Source organism: Perognathus longimembris, chromosome 15 (genome assembly GCF_023159225.1).
Source record: "Perognathus longimembris pacificus isolate PPM17 chromosome 15, ASM2315922v1, whole genome shotgun sequence".
NCBI classification, from domain to species: Eukaryota; Metazoa; Chordata; class Mammalia; order Rodentia; family Heteromyidae; genus Perognathus; species Perognathus longimembris.
In genome coordinates, this window is record NC_063175.1 from 19,798,776 (window position 1) to 19,813,669 (window position 14,894).

A 14,894-nucleotide genomic window follows, 5' to 3' on the forward strand; every position below is an offset into this window, starting at 1 on the left:
TTGTTTTGGTGGGTTTTTTAATTACTAAGATAATATCTGCTTACCTAAAAATATTCAAATATACAGGGCTCGGAATATGGCCTAGTGGTAAAGTGCTCACCTCGTATACATGAAGCCCTGGGTTTGATTCCTCAGCACCACATAAATAGAAAAAAGCCAGAAGTAGCACTGTGGCTCAAATGGTAGAGTGCTAGCCTTGAGCAAAAAGAAGCCAGGGACAGTGCTCAGGCCCTGAGTTCAAGCCCCAGGACTGGCAAAAAACAAAACAAAACAAACAAAAAATATTCAAACATGCAAACTATATTAAGTAAATTAGGAGGCCATCTTAATTCTCTTCCTTAAAGATTAGTGCTAACAACATACTATGTAACATTTCAAAGTTCTCTATGTTAACATATATTACTACATTATTTAATAAAAGTGAGATGTCATACATACTTTGATGATATTTGTTTCATAATTCAAAATAATATCTATTATGGGATTTTTCAATTGGATGTGTACCTCTATCATTTTCTTTTTCATAACTCAGTCCCACTGAAGGAATGTATCCAGTTTATTTCCTACTTCCTGCTAATTATCATTTAAATTGTTTAAAAATTTTATAATGAATATCTTGGATCAGCCACTGGCATCTTTGCTTATAATTTTTAGCATGACTTTGGAAGCTTTTTGTAAGAGAAAAAAATCTTAAAAATTGAATATCTAGATGCAGTGGTACAATTTATCATGCAGCGTCCAAGTGCTCTCAAAGAACTATTGACAATTTACATTCCTATAAACTATGTGTAAATAAAAAAACACTAGGTGGTGCTAAGCATGCTAATTAAGACTATGTAACTAGATTTAGAGCTGATTATTGTCTAGCTTTGACCTTATCTCAAAATACATCTCAACTTGTACTGATATAAAGGATGTCAAACTTAAGTCTGTCTTGGCTTATTCTCCCAGCAGACTTGACACATATACTTCCAGAAAGTAAAACTAGTGCTTCTGCATAGAAATAACAGACAAACAACTTCTGTCCTGACAGAAGGACAAAACTTTCCAGCAATTAGAATGTTTTCATGAGGGGCCTTTGATTAATGAGAACCCTATCATCATTTTTTTTTTTTGGTTGGGCTTGGGCTTGAACCCCTGGCCTTTTGTGCTCAAGGTTAGCACTCTACCACTTTGAACCACAGCACCACTTCTAACCCTATCACTATTTTATAAACAGCAATCAATGGAAGGTTTGAAGACCTTTTATCAATAGCCTGATGACTTTTAAAGTTTCCTTCAGATTCTAAGACTCAATACATCCAGATATAAAGAATTGGGGTTAGATCCTTTGTTTTTCTTTATTGTCTAAGTGCAGAGGAGTTAGAATTTCATATGTAAGGCAGTGAGTACATTTCTTATCCAACTTGTTACCTCCTCCCTCATTTCCCCCTGCCTCCCGCTTCCCATTTTCCTCTCCCTTCCCATGAGTTGTACAGTTGGTTTACACCATATAGTTTTGAAAGTATTGTGGTTGCATTGGTTTGTCTTTTCATCCTTTGTCTCTCGATTTTGGTATTCCCTTTCCCTTCCCTAGTTCCAATACACATACATAAAATATCCAGGGCACTAAAATAAGTTACAGTGATATCACGGGCAAAACCACAGGAATGGAATACAAAAAAAAAAAAAAAAAAAAAAAGGCACAGTTTCACATGGCATGTTGAACATAACTCCAACAATATTGTTTGTTTCCATAACTTGAGGTTCATTTTGCTTAGCATCATCTTGTGTTCATATGGACATAGCTATTGAGCTATTGTGATCTTCTGCTATGACTATCCTAGATGTGTACTAATTATTCCCTATGAGAGAAACCATAGAGTCCATGTTTCTTTGGGTCTGGCTTACTTCACTTAGTATGATTTTTTCCAAGTCCTTCCATTTCCTTACGAATGGAGCAGATAGAGGCATAGAATTCCATTGTGTATATATACATTTTCTTGATCCACTTATCTATTGAGGGGCATCTGGGTTGGCTCCATATTTTAGCAATGAGAAATTGTACTGTAATGAACATAGTTGTGCTGGTGGCTTTAGTGTGGTCTTGCTTGTAATCTTTTGGGTAGATGCCCAAAAGTGGGGCTGCTGGATTCTATGTTTAGCCTTTTGAGGAACCTCCATACTGCTTTCCAGAGTGGTTGAACAAGTTTACACTCCTACCAACAATGTAGTAAGGTTTCCTTTTGGCCACATCCCCTCCAGCATTTGTTATTATTAGTTTCCCTGATAGTGGCCATTCTTACTGGGGTGAGGTGGAGTCTCAGTGTTGTTTTGATTTGCATTTCTTTTATGGCCAGTGATGTAGAGCACTTCTTCCTGTCCCTTTTGGCCATTCTCATTTCCTCTTCAGAGAAGTCTCTTTTTAGGTCTTTAGCCCATTTTACATACCTTTACTAACAACTTGTATCCCAATCTCTCTTTTATGTGAAAATAATTATTTTATGCCTTTTCTATCTTCTATAATTGAATATTTTATCAAGTTAAATTTTTTGGTGTGTATGCCAATCCTGAGGCTTGAACTCAGAGCCTGAACACTGTCCCTGAACTTTTTGCTCAAGACTCGTGCTCTACAACTTGAACTACAGTGCCACTTCTGGCTTTTTTTTTTTTTTTTTGTAATTTTTTTAGTTGTCAAACTTATGTACAGAGAGGTTACAGTTTCATACGTTAGGCATTGGATACATTTCTTTTTTTGTGTGTGTGTGTTTTAGTTTGACATCAGTTTTTTGTTGTTTTTTTTTCAAATTTTTATTATCAAACTGATGTACAGAGAGGTTACAGTTTCATATGTTAGGCATTGGATACATTACTTGTACTGTTTGTTACCTTGTCCCTCATACCCCCCTCCCTCCTCCCCCTTTCCCTTCCCCCCCCCAGGTGTTCAGTTCACTTACACCAAACAGTTTTGCAAGTATTGCTTTTGTACTTGTTTGTCTTTTTTTTACCCTGTGTCTCTCAATTTTGGTATTCGCTTTCAATTTCCTACTTCTAATACCAGTATACACGGTTTCCAATATATTCAGATAAGATTACAGAGATAGTGTAGGTACAACCACAGGAAGGTAATACAAGAACATCATCAATAATAGAAGCTACAGATACAGATGGGACGTTGAAAGTAGTTACAACTGTGATATAACAATCGTTTCCATAACATGGAAATGATTCATTTCACTTAGCATCATCTTATGTGTTCATAAGGGTATAGCTATTGGGCTCTTGTGATCCTCTGCTATGACTTACCTAAACCTGTACTAATTATTCCCAATAAGGGAGACCATAGAGTCCATGTTTCTTTGGGTCTGGCTCACTTCACTTAGTATAATTTTTTCCAAGTCCTTTCATTTCCTTATAAATGGGGCAATGTCATTCTTTCTGATAGAGGCATAAAATTCCATTGTGTATATGTACCACATTTTCCTGATCCATTCGTCTACTGAGGGGCAACTGGGTTGGCTCGAGATTCTAGCTATGACAAATTGTGCTGCGATGAACATTGTTGTGCTGGTGGTATTACTGTGATTTTGTTTGTGGTCTTTTGGATAGATACCCAAAAGTGGGGCTGCTGGGTCATAGGGGAGTTCTATATTTAGCCTTCTGAGGAATCTCCATACTGCTTGCCAGAGTGGCTGAACCAGTTTACATTCCCACCAACAATGAAGTAGGGTTCCCTTTTGGCCCCATCCCCTCCAACAATTGTTACTGTTAGTTTTCTTGATATATGACCACTTCTGGCTTTTGGGGATAGTTTATTAGAATCTCATAGACCTTCCTACCTGCAATCCTCAGATCTCAACCTTCTGAGTAGCTAGGATTACAGGTGTGAGCCAACAGCACCTGGCTACATTAAGTTAGTTTTTATAAAGACTAAGTAACTTTATCTTTCAAAGCTCAAGGTCTATATTTCTATTTTCATTGGCTTATGTGGTAAATATTTACTGAACCTTAAGGTAAGTCAGCCAGAGTATTAGCTGTTGGGAGCTGACAATGAACACAGCAGGTCATTCCTGCCCTCATAGAATTTACATATTATACTTGTAAACAAAGTCTATATTTGCAAGTAGTCACAAAATACTTGATTATCTGTAAAATCATTTGGATAGGCTATCCAGTAAAAATCTCACTGTGTTCACTAAGAAAATCAAGAACATGAGACACATTTTTTAAATACGTATTTATTGTCAAAGTAATGAACAGAGAGGTTACAGTTTCATACGTTGTTAGGTCGTGGGTACATTTCTTGTACTGTTTGTTACCTCATTCCTCATTCCCCTCTCCCCACTCCCCCTTTCCCTTTGCCCTCATGTGTTGTTCAGTTGTTTTACACCAAATGGTTTTGCAAGTATTGCTTTTGGAGTCATTTGTCTTTTTATCCTTTGTCTCTCGATTTTGATATTCCTTGTCACTTCCCTAGTTCTAATACCAGTATATACAGTATCCAGTGTACTCAGATGAGATACAGTGATAGTGCGGGTACAACCACAGGAAGGGGGTACAAGAGGATCATCAACAAAAGAAGCTACAGTTTCACATGGCATGTTGAGAGTAATTACAACAGTGATATAACACTTGTTTCCATAACATGGAGCTCTTCACTGCTGATTTTTTTCAGTAAACACAAAGCAAAACACAGAACAGAAATTCTGTAATTACCTGAGCATTTGAGGCAAAGGTAATAGCCAAAATCATTATCAATCTAAAAGAACAACAAATAACACAATTTACTTTGTTCCTCCAGGAAATTGCATCTGTACAAATTCTAAGATTAGAAACCTCTGAATACTCCAGGGTCATGATGACATTTCTGGCCCCATTTCCTCTGACAGAAAAGCTACAGAACAAGAGAAAACAAAGAAAGATCCATAGCATGGTGTGGGTTGAACTGTATGGGTTTATAAAGAAAATTACCAACTACTGTAGATCTCAAGTGTCAAGGGGAAAATAGCATAAGGAGATTTCACCAACAAATCCCTGAGCCCAAACCCTTTCTTAGGTAAAAGTATCATCGCAGGGCACATTCCTCCCCTGTCCTGCATGCATAAGCAGACTGCTTCCTGATAAAAGCACACTCTACAAGTTTAATGCAGTCCCCGTGGTACTCCCAGTTTCCCTTGAAGGCAGGACAGAGCAGAAGAAGAATAGAAGAAGAAGAAGAAGAAGAAGAAGAAGAAGAAGAAGAAGAAGAAGAAGAAGAAGAAGAAGAAGAAGAAGAAGAAGGAGGGGAGGGGGAGGGGGAGGGGGAGGAGGGGGAGGGGAGGGGGAGGGGGAGGGGAGGAGGGGGAGGGGGAGGGGGAGGGGGAGAAGAAGGTACAGGAGGGGGAGGGGGAGGGGGAGGAGGAGAAGAAGGTACAGGAGGGGGAGGAGGGGGAGGAGGAGGAGGAGGAGGAGGAGGAGGAGGAGGAGGAGGAGGAGGAGGAGGAGGAGGAGGTAGAAGGAGGAGGAGGAGGAGAAACCACCTCACTTTCAATTGTATTCTTTTGGTTTAGGTAGAATCTAGAATGTTCAAGGAACAGGACTCCTTTGAGAAATTCCAGCCCTTTGGCAAAGGATTTTGTTAAATTATGTTATGTTAAATTATGTTTAAAAACTTAATTAGTAAAGCTGGGCACCTGTGGCTCATGCATGTGATCCTAGCTAATCAGAAGGCTGAGATCTGAGGATTGAATTTGGAGGCCAACTGGAGCAGGAAAGCCCATGAGATTCTTCTCCTCCCACCCCCCTGTCTCTCTCTGCCTGTCTGTCTCTGTCTCTGTCTCTGTCTTGCTCGCTCGCTCCGGCACGCTTCCTCACTTGTCCTGGGGCTTGAACTCTGGCCTGGGCACTGTCCCTGAGCTTCTTTTACTCAAGGCTAGTGCTCTACCACTTGAGTCACAACTCCACTTCAGACTTTTTCTGAGTTCTGAGGACTTTCCTGCCCAAACTGGCTTTGAATGGTGATCCTCAGATCTCAGCCTCCTGAGTAGCCAGGATTATAAGTGAGCCCCTAGCATGCATCTTGAGATTCTATCTCTAACCACCAAAAAACTAGAAGTGATGCTGTGGTTCTAGTGGTAGGCCTCTAGCCTTGCACAAAAGCTCAGGGATGAGAGACAAAGGATAAGAAGACAAACCATTGCAAAAGCAATACTTACAAAACCAAAACCAATTGGTATAAACAAACTGTACAACTCATGGCAGGGGCGGGAAGGGGAAGGTAGGGGGGAATGAGGGAGGAGCTAACAAGTTGGATAAGATAAGAAATGTACTCACTGCCTTACATATGAAACTGTAACCCCTCTGTACTTCACTTTGACAATAAAAAGAAGAAGAAAAAAAAAGCTCAGGGGCAGTGCCCAGGCCCTAAGTTCAAGCCACAGTACCAGTACACACACACACACACACACACACACACACACACACACACACACACACACACACACACACACACAAAGAGAGAGTGAGAAAAAACTTAAAACTCTCCTACAGTTTTGAAACTGAACTACTTAATGTATAGTTTTTAGTTTAGACATTAATTTTTGTTTTTCTCATCCTCAGGAATGTACATTTTGACTTTTTTAAACTTGGTGACAGTTGAAGTCGCCAATTATAAACTACTCTTTTAAACCTATAAAAATAGCAATTTCACACACTCCAACTCGAGCATGGTCTCATTTCTCTAGACCAGTTTCTTCACGTGTAAATTGGAGATGTTAGACAAGATTACTCTCTATATAAGTTCCTAAAATAGGAAAATATTAATTTATTCAACAAATATTTATTGAGCACTACTTTGGGCAAAGACCTACTAAAGTGATATTTTTATGATATGGAAGTACTAAAGTTTATTAGGCCACTTACGAAGCTAAAATTCTAAAATATTTTGAGGGGCTGAATTCCTTGAGCTAGAAGCCCAATTTAGTTTTGCATATGTCAACACTTGGTCATGCTTGGGAATTCTAAGAGGAATGCTTGGTAACTCTAGTCATAATTTTTCTTTCCAGGTTTCTTGGCCTGGGTCTATACAAAAAAAGAGAACAAGCTAGACAAGAGTTTCACAAACTCATTTAGGCACTCACTTCATTATAAAAGGAAATTTATAAATGTGCCAGATTCTCCCAGGGTGGGTGATCACGTTATAAGTAGGTGATAGACCGCTAAAAGTATACTGTCTTTTAGTCAGTAAGTCACCCATTCCACAAACATTCTTTCAGTAAGTATTATGTCAGGCTCAAAATATGGACATAATCTGAGTAAGTATTCTGTCATGTTCAAGATATAGAAATAGGGCTGGGGATATGGCCTAATGGCAAGAGTGCCTGCCTCATATACATGAGGCCCTGGGTTCGATTCCCCAGCACCACATATACAGAAAATGGCCAGAAGTGGCGCTGTGGCTCAAGTGGCAGAGTGCTAGCCTTGAGCAAAAAGAAGCCAGGGACAGTGCTCAGGCCCTGAGTCCAAGCCCCAGGACTGGCCAAAAAAAAAATATATATATATATGTAGAAATAAACATATTGTGAGCTCTTCTGTTCAAAGAGCTCACATTCCATAGGACAGAATAGACACATTGTTTTCCTAGAACTAGAAGTCTTCTAGAACTCCATAGTTTTAAACTGCCTTAAATTCAGGTCTGGATTTACCGAAGGACAAGAAATGGTAATCTCACCAGCTGTTTGGTTTTCCTTAGAATTCTCCCATCATCTATTTGTCTATTACTAATTACTTTCCGGAGTATTCAAATAGATGTGCTGTGTATTCCATCTATGTATTTTCTATGTTCTGTGTATTTTGTTTTTGGAAGTTAGAGACATTCTTACTGATAATTTAAAGAACAATTGTTTGGTCAGTATTGTTTCTACTTCTACTCATTTCTATTTGGCTAGGATGAAAGGATTACATTCACTTATGTATCAATACAATTTGTATTTTTAAAAAATAAGTTAATAAAGTCTTATATTCCTTGACTTAACCACAATTTAGATCTCTCTGATGACTGGATCATTTCATGATGCCACTTAAAACATCTCACAACAGGCCCACCAAAATATCAACATACTAGAAACAGACAACTGAATGGCAGTGATATAAACATCCATACCCAGCACCACTACGCCCCTTTCTCTCTGTCTCTCCTTGTCCAAAGACAGGTTTGCATTATGATACCTAGGTGGACTAGAACTCCTGGGCTCAAACAATTCTCCTACTTGCCTCAGGAGGCAAAATAGCTACAACTACACATGGGCAACACTACATTTGGTTTAAGAACTAATTTTTAAAAAAAATCTGTGTTACTAATATATGAATTACTAAACAATGCCTAATTTTCCAACAGTGCTTACACCTGTTAAATCTTAAGACCCCTGCCACAGTTTTACCTAGCATAAAAATTCCATGAATTATATACAGGAGCCACTTCTCTCAAAAAGTACATATCTAGCCTAAAAGAGTACAACCTCTTTGAGAGCAGAAATCACAGTTTTATTTATTCTACAAAGTTACATATAACATGTGACATATGGACCTACCAAAGACCGAAAGAAATATGGACATTAAAGAAGACATATGAAGGTAGACCATGTGGAAAGAGGGGAGCCAATCTTGAGATTTATTCCAGTAATACCAGATGCTTGGGAGTCAGAAGCAGAGGACTGTGAATGGGAGGCCAACCCAGGCAATGTTAATGAGATCCTATCAAAAAGCAAAATACAAACAAAAAGTCTGAGGGTGTGGTTCAAGTGGTAGAGAAGTTGCCAGTGTATATTGTAAATTCTCAATAGAACTGAATCAAAAATACATCCCTAGTTTTCTCTAAAATACACGAAGAGAATATAAAGTTTATAATTCATAGTATGTAACTAAAATATTCTGTTTTACTTGCTTTATTCACTAACACATTGCCTTTGGATATAGTGGGCAATCAAAATTGTCTAAAGGATACAGGTACGAATTAAGTAATTAACCAGATTTCAACTCCTGATGAAAGAAAAGAGTTTACCCATTCTTCCTTGTGGCTCTGTTCTAAATTTACAGAGCCAGTATGCCCACATTGAAAGAACAACATTTGAATGAAACTTCACAATTTCTCTTGGGTTGCCATCCGGCTTCTGGCATCTAGCACTGTCTTGGAGTCCTGGTGTTAAGGAATGCATGCTGAGCCTCTGCCGGCACAGGCATGTCACAGTGATGCTTCTAACACAAACTGGAGCTCATGTTTGCTTCAAGTCTTCACTTGCTTTTGATGGAAGGTGTGCTGGCAGCTGTTGTCATCATTAGCCTTGTGGCAATACTTTTCTCCTTAAGTGTCTTATGTCTCATATGAAAGCTTAACGCTCATTAAAGAGGGAGGGACTTTGGAATATGAGCCAATGTCAAACAGTAAAGTTTTTATTTTCTCCTGTTGTAACAACTTTAAAGGTCTGAACTTCCAAATTTCAGTCCCTACCACAAAGGATTTTTAAATTAGATGATGGGATGAGGACAGGAGGATAACAATTCCTTCTCTGTTTTATGATCTTTACCAGATAACTAGTAAATGAAAATTTTAGAAACTGCTAGACACTAAGGCTTGAAATCCTCCAGTAATGCTATATCTGAATCTGTATCTCAACTCAATATAATTTTATGCTATTTTTTCTAGCAGTTCATACAAGTCCCAATAGCTAACAGTCATTGAGCACTTTCATTGTGCCAGGCAATATCTTAAATCATACTTTAACAAAATGTTCATGGCACATTCCATTTTATGCATAAGAAATATAAGAGTAAAGAAGTTAGCAATTTATTCAAATTTTTTTTTTTACCAATTGTAAGGAAAATTTTTTGCTTGGTTTGTTTTTGCCAGTACTGGGGCTTGAACTCAGGGCCTGAGCACTGCCTCTGGCTTCTTTTTGCTCAAGTCTAGCACTCTACCACTTGAGCCACAGCACTACTTCTGTTGTGCCAAGTTGCAAGACCACCCCCAAGAAGACCACCGAGATTCAGACACTCCGAAATGCAAAAGCAAGGCAAGGGTTTATTTAACGAGCTGCCAACTCGGGCCTCGTCCTACCCACCGACACAGCGGAGGTTAGGAGGAAGCCTCGAGCTGTGATTACACAGGGCTTATAAAGGCAAAGAACAAGGTTACAACAATCAGCTGTGCAAGCAAGATTAGAACACAGGTACAAATCTGATTGGCTCAGGGTTCGATTCTAAAATGGGGTTCACGTGGTGGGGCCTGACTTCAAAGTCTGGCACCTCATTTCCCCCTTTTTCTTTTTGGTACCTTGGGAGCCAATCATGGCTCCATTCTGTCCATTTCAATGGCTTGCATGTCTAGGGGATGATATAGAGGTAAGGCATGGGCCAGTAGGGCCCAATGTAGTAAACAAATGGCCTGTCACCATTTCTTACAAGAATATTCTCTGTACCTCTTGCATGTCTCTAGTTTATCCTGCCTCATCTTCCCAAAAACAACTCTGGTCCCTTGATTTTAAAGGGGGGCTGATGGGTGAAGATCATCCATCTTCTGTAACTTCTTCAGGCTGACTCAGGGGCGTAGACCTTACCTAGCCAGGAACCTATAACCTTAGTCTCAGTCTAACTTTAGCCATAATTCTCCTTTTCTCACTTTGCAATAATTATTTAGGACAATTTTACTTCCAAATTTCTTCCAAAAGGCTACAAAAACAAAACAATTAATACAAAAGGAGGAAAACACACAGGCCTAAGAAAAGCTACGAGTTGGAGATCTCCCAAGCTGGCCCACAACCTCCTACAAGGGTGCAGAAGGAATGGACCCGAGTTGGCCCACAACCTCCTGTAAGAAGGAGTGGGCCCGAGTTGGCCCACAACCTCCTGCAAGGGTGCAGAAGGAGTGGACCCGAGTTACGAGTTGGAGATCTCCCAAGTTGGCCCACAACCTCCTGCCAGGGTACGGGAGGAGTGGACCCAAGTTGGCCCACAACCTCCTGCCAGATAAGCAGAAGGAGCAGACCCAAGTACAAGGTGGGCGGGTTGAGTCTCGTTTAGGAGGTCCTCCTGGTCAGTTCCGGCCAAAAACCAAACTGACTCGCGCCCTACAAGTATAAGCAAAAGCAAAACAGACAAACAGACAAATTACAGGACAAGACAAATGAACAGCGCTGTTTTCTTACCTTCGGAGTCTGGGATCTCAGGGTCTCTGGGGCTATCCCGGACGAAACCCCAAATGTTGTGCCAAGTTGCAAGACCACCCCCAAGAAGACCACCGAGATTCAGACACTCCGAAATGCAAAAGCAAGGCAAGGGTTTATTTAACGAGCTGCCAACTCGGGCCTCGTCCTACCCACCGACACAGCGGAGGTTAGGAGGAAGCCTCGAGCTGTGATTACACAGGGCTTATAAAGGCAAAGAACAAGGTTACAACAATCAGCTGTGCAAGCAAGATTAGAACACAGGTACAAATCTGATTGGCTCAGGGTTCGATTCTAAAATGGGGTTCACGTAGTGGGGCCTGACTTCAAAGTCTGGCACCTCACTTCCAGCTTTTTCTATATATGTGGTACTGAGGAATCGAACCTAGGGCTTCATGTATATGAGGCGAGCACTTTACCACTAGGCCATATTCCCAGCCCCAAGGAAAACTTTTCAAAAGGGAAATTAGTACTTCCTAATATTATTTTTTAGAAATTCATCCTACTAGACTACACATTTTTCTAAGGTATGAACTGTTTACTGCATATATCACTCATAATGCTTAAAACACAATCTTACACATGCAATTTTTTAAATATACTAAACAAATGAATGGCCCCACAGCTCCTGAATGACTCTTTCTCACACCTGTATCCCACTCCTCTCAATTCTATGTGCTAAAGTTTTTTGTGTTGCAGGGTAAGTGCAAAATTTTTGAACCCTCAAAGTCATTCCTACGCACATACCTATACACTTGTTTGACAGATTTACCTGGTTCCCTCTGGAACCAAAAGCAACAGCTGTGAATAGGTGAACTTCAACACCAAGCAACAAGTTCAAACAGGTTATAAAGGATACTGAATCCATTTAAAATTGCAGATAAAATTTAGGGACCTAGAACATGACCAGAATACTAAGGAAAATATCCATTAGTCTTTGCTAATATAAAGTATCAAGTAAAACTGTTTAAGTGAATTTTTGGCTAAATTAAGCATTTCAGAGATCCACAGAAAGGACCCCCTAAGCCCTGGACAAATTCTTCCATTGAGAAGAGTTCTTTGTACTTTCAGTAACCCCTTGCATGTAACAAAGAAAAGCTCTTGTTAGGTCAGTAGTGAAAGAGGATCCTAATTAATGGAGTTGGAGCAAGAGGCCTTTCCAGCAGTACAGTCTATTATGCACTCCAAATTAATGAACCATATCTGCACAACCTCAGACAAGTCAATGTAGGAGACCAAGAGAATGGATTTCACCAAAATGGAAACTTTCTCAGGCAGCACTTCTGTGTCTGATAAAATCTAGGTGTGATCTTTTGTGATATAGTGAGAGAATGGATTAGGTAAGCTTTCCAAAGTTTCTAACTATGTTCAAGGTAGGAATTCTAGTAAAGGGCCCAAATTGAAGCAACACAAATGAAAAAGAGAGGGAAGAGATACATCAACCAAGTTCAATGTGGTGACCTCATTTAAATCTAAATAAAACAAAGAATTTAAAAATAGTATATCCCCTGACAAACTATTTTATCATTTTGAAATGACCCTCTTTATCCTGGTAATACTCCGCTCTGATATCTATTTTGTAGAAACTATGATTTTTTTTTCTGATACTAAGGATTAACCCAAAGCCTCATACATGCTAAGAATATGTTGTGTCACTGAGATAGTTCCATAGTAACTATCCGGCTCCATAGTAAGGAACCTTTTATCTACCAAGAACCATTTGGGTATTTATAACATCATGCATGGACCACACAAAATTATCAACACAGGCAGATGGCTTCAGACACCCAAAGAGAAGCATACATGTCTCTCCTCATCATTTACCAAAGGATTTTGTGTGTCTTATATGACATCCTCCCCTCCACTAGGCCTAAAGAAAGCTACCTGTCAACTTGTATTCCTGTTAGGTCTAATGGAAGCTACCTGACAAATTACATTTAATGAGATTATTACAAGGTCTGGGTTTAACTTTACCAACTTGCTATTTTATTTCTATTTGGCCTGCCTGCTCTTTGTACCCCTTTTCTTCTTTGTCTACCTTTTCATTTTTTTAAGTCTGATACCAGGACTCAGACTTGCTACCTGCCACTTTGACATTCATTGGCTAGTGCTCTACCAACTGAGCCATACCTCCAACCCCCTTTTTTTTATTTCTAAAAGTAAATACATATTAGAGCTAAATCACTAAGAAAAAAATCTAGATCTACTTATTATCATGAATTAAAAATTACATGTTCATACACTGGTTCTATTATTAATTACTGAAGGTTTGATTCAATGAGTTATTTGTACATAAGCATAGCTGCTGAAAATGTACATCTTTCATTCCAATAAGTATAACTTTTCAGGTGTGTTTTTCTTAAGGGGGAGAAATTGAATTCAAGTAGGTAAGTATATTCTATCTTTAATTCTTCTTTGGGGGAAAATTTTCACTAGTGGTTTGGTTTAGTTTCTCAAAGTTCATCAGTTACCTGAGATTTGGATTGCTAATAAGGCTTATAAAATAGTCAACAAGAATTTCTGCTAAGCCATAATGGTAACTTCTTACAGCAAGACTTTCTAGAATGGCAAATGACAGGAAATCTATATTTAGGAGATGCCTAATTCATCACAGTCTGTGTGCTCTCAAAGGATTGGCCTGAGTAATTTATGAGGAAGGAATGCTATACCAGCCACTCACTGTTCTGCTTTTATTTTGTTTTGTTTCTCTTCAAAATACTTCCTGGTAGTTTACCCTACGTGAAAAATGAATATAGTTTGAATGCTGTAAATTTCCTATAGTAATATTTAGTCAAGGTGTACAGAAAGAAAGTACTAGATGGTAAGAAAGCACTAAAAGGCAAAGTCTTTAGCATTTAATGTGTGCAAGCATCAGCCTCAGAGGCATCGCAGTTCTACCCACACACCGTTGCATCCAATATATCTGTCGCTGCAAGCCCTGACATTCTCTTAACTCCTTGCTGCTTTGGGTTGTGAGATATCTTAATTTGTCATGGCAAAGTTCCAAGTATTATGAATATACAGCATGATAAATTATTTGAATAGACCCAATTGTACACTATGCTATTGCCCAAAAGGCCTGGTCTGAGTAAAGGTAGGGATACAGCCTACAGTGCCAGGCAGGGTTGAATAGACTGTTTCTTCACCATGTAGGGAAAAAGTTGACAACTGGCACATGAAACCCTCTCCTGGTTTTTTATGTTGAATGCCCAAAATTGAAAGAGGGACATTCCAAATCAGGTATTAGACATTTATTCCTCCAGGAAATAACTTTTAACCAGAAATTACTTCTATTTTCATAACCCAGCCTCAACCTTGTAGAGAAAATTTCTTCGCAAATCTTGCATTTGAGAATTTTTTTCTACAAGAAAGTATAATACTAACAATCAGATCTTATTTTTATAGTGATTATACTTACTTGGTCATCTTACACAAACCTGAAAATGTGAAAGCAAGAACCAAGGACATCATCTATGAAGTCTAGAACAAAATAAAACTATGAAGTCCATCATTCAAAACATGAAAAATACCTAATCATACTACTAAACCCAGCCTATAGCCATCTCATTTTGAGAGATTTTATGACTGCGCAGGTTACATATTTGTGAAGCAGGCCCTGGACAGAGCCCACATATTAAGACCAAAGTCCTAGTGAAGATTCACCCAGAGTCTTCTGCTTTATCTTTCACTTATTCACATCATGTCATGTCTTATTGCTAA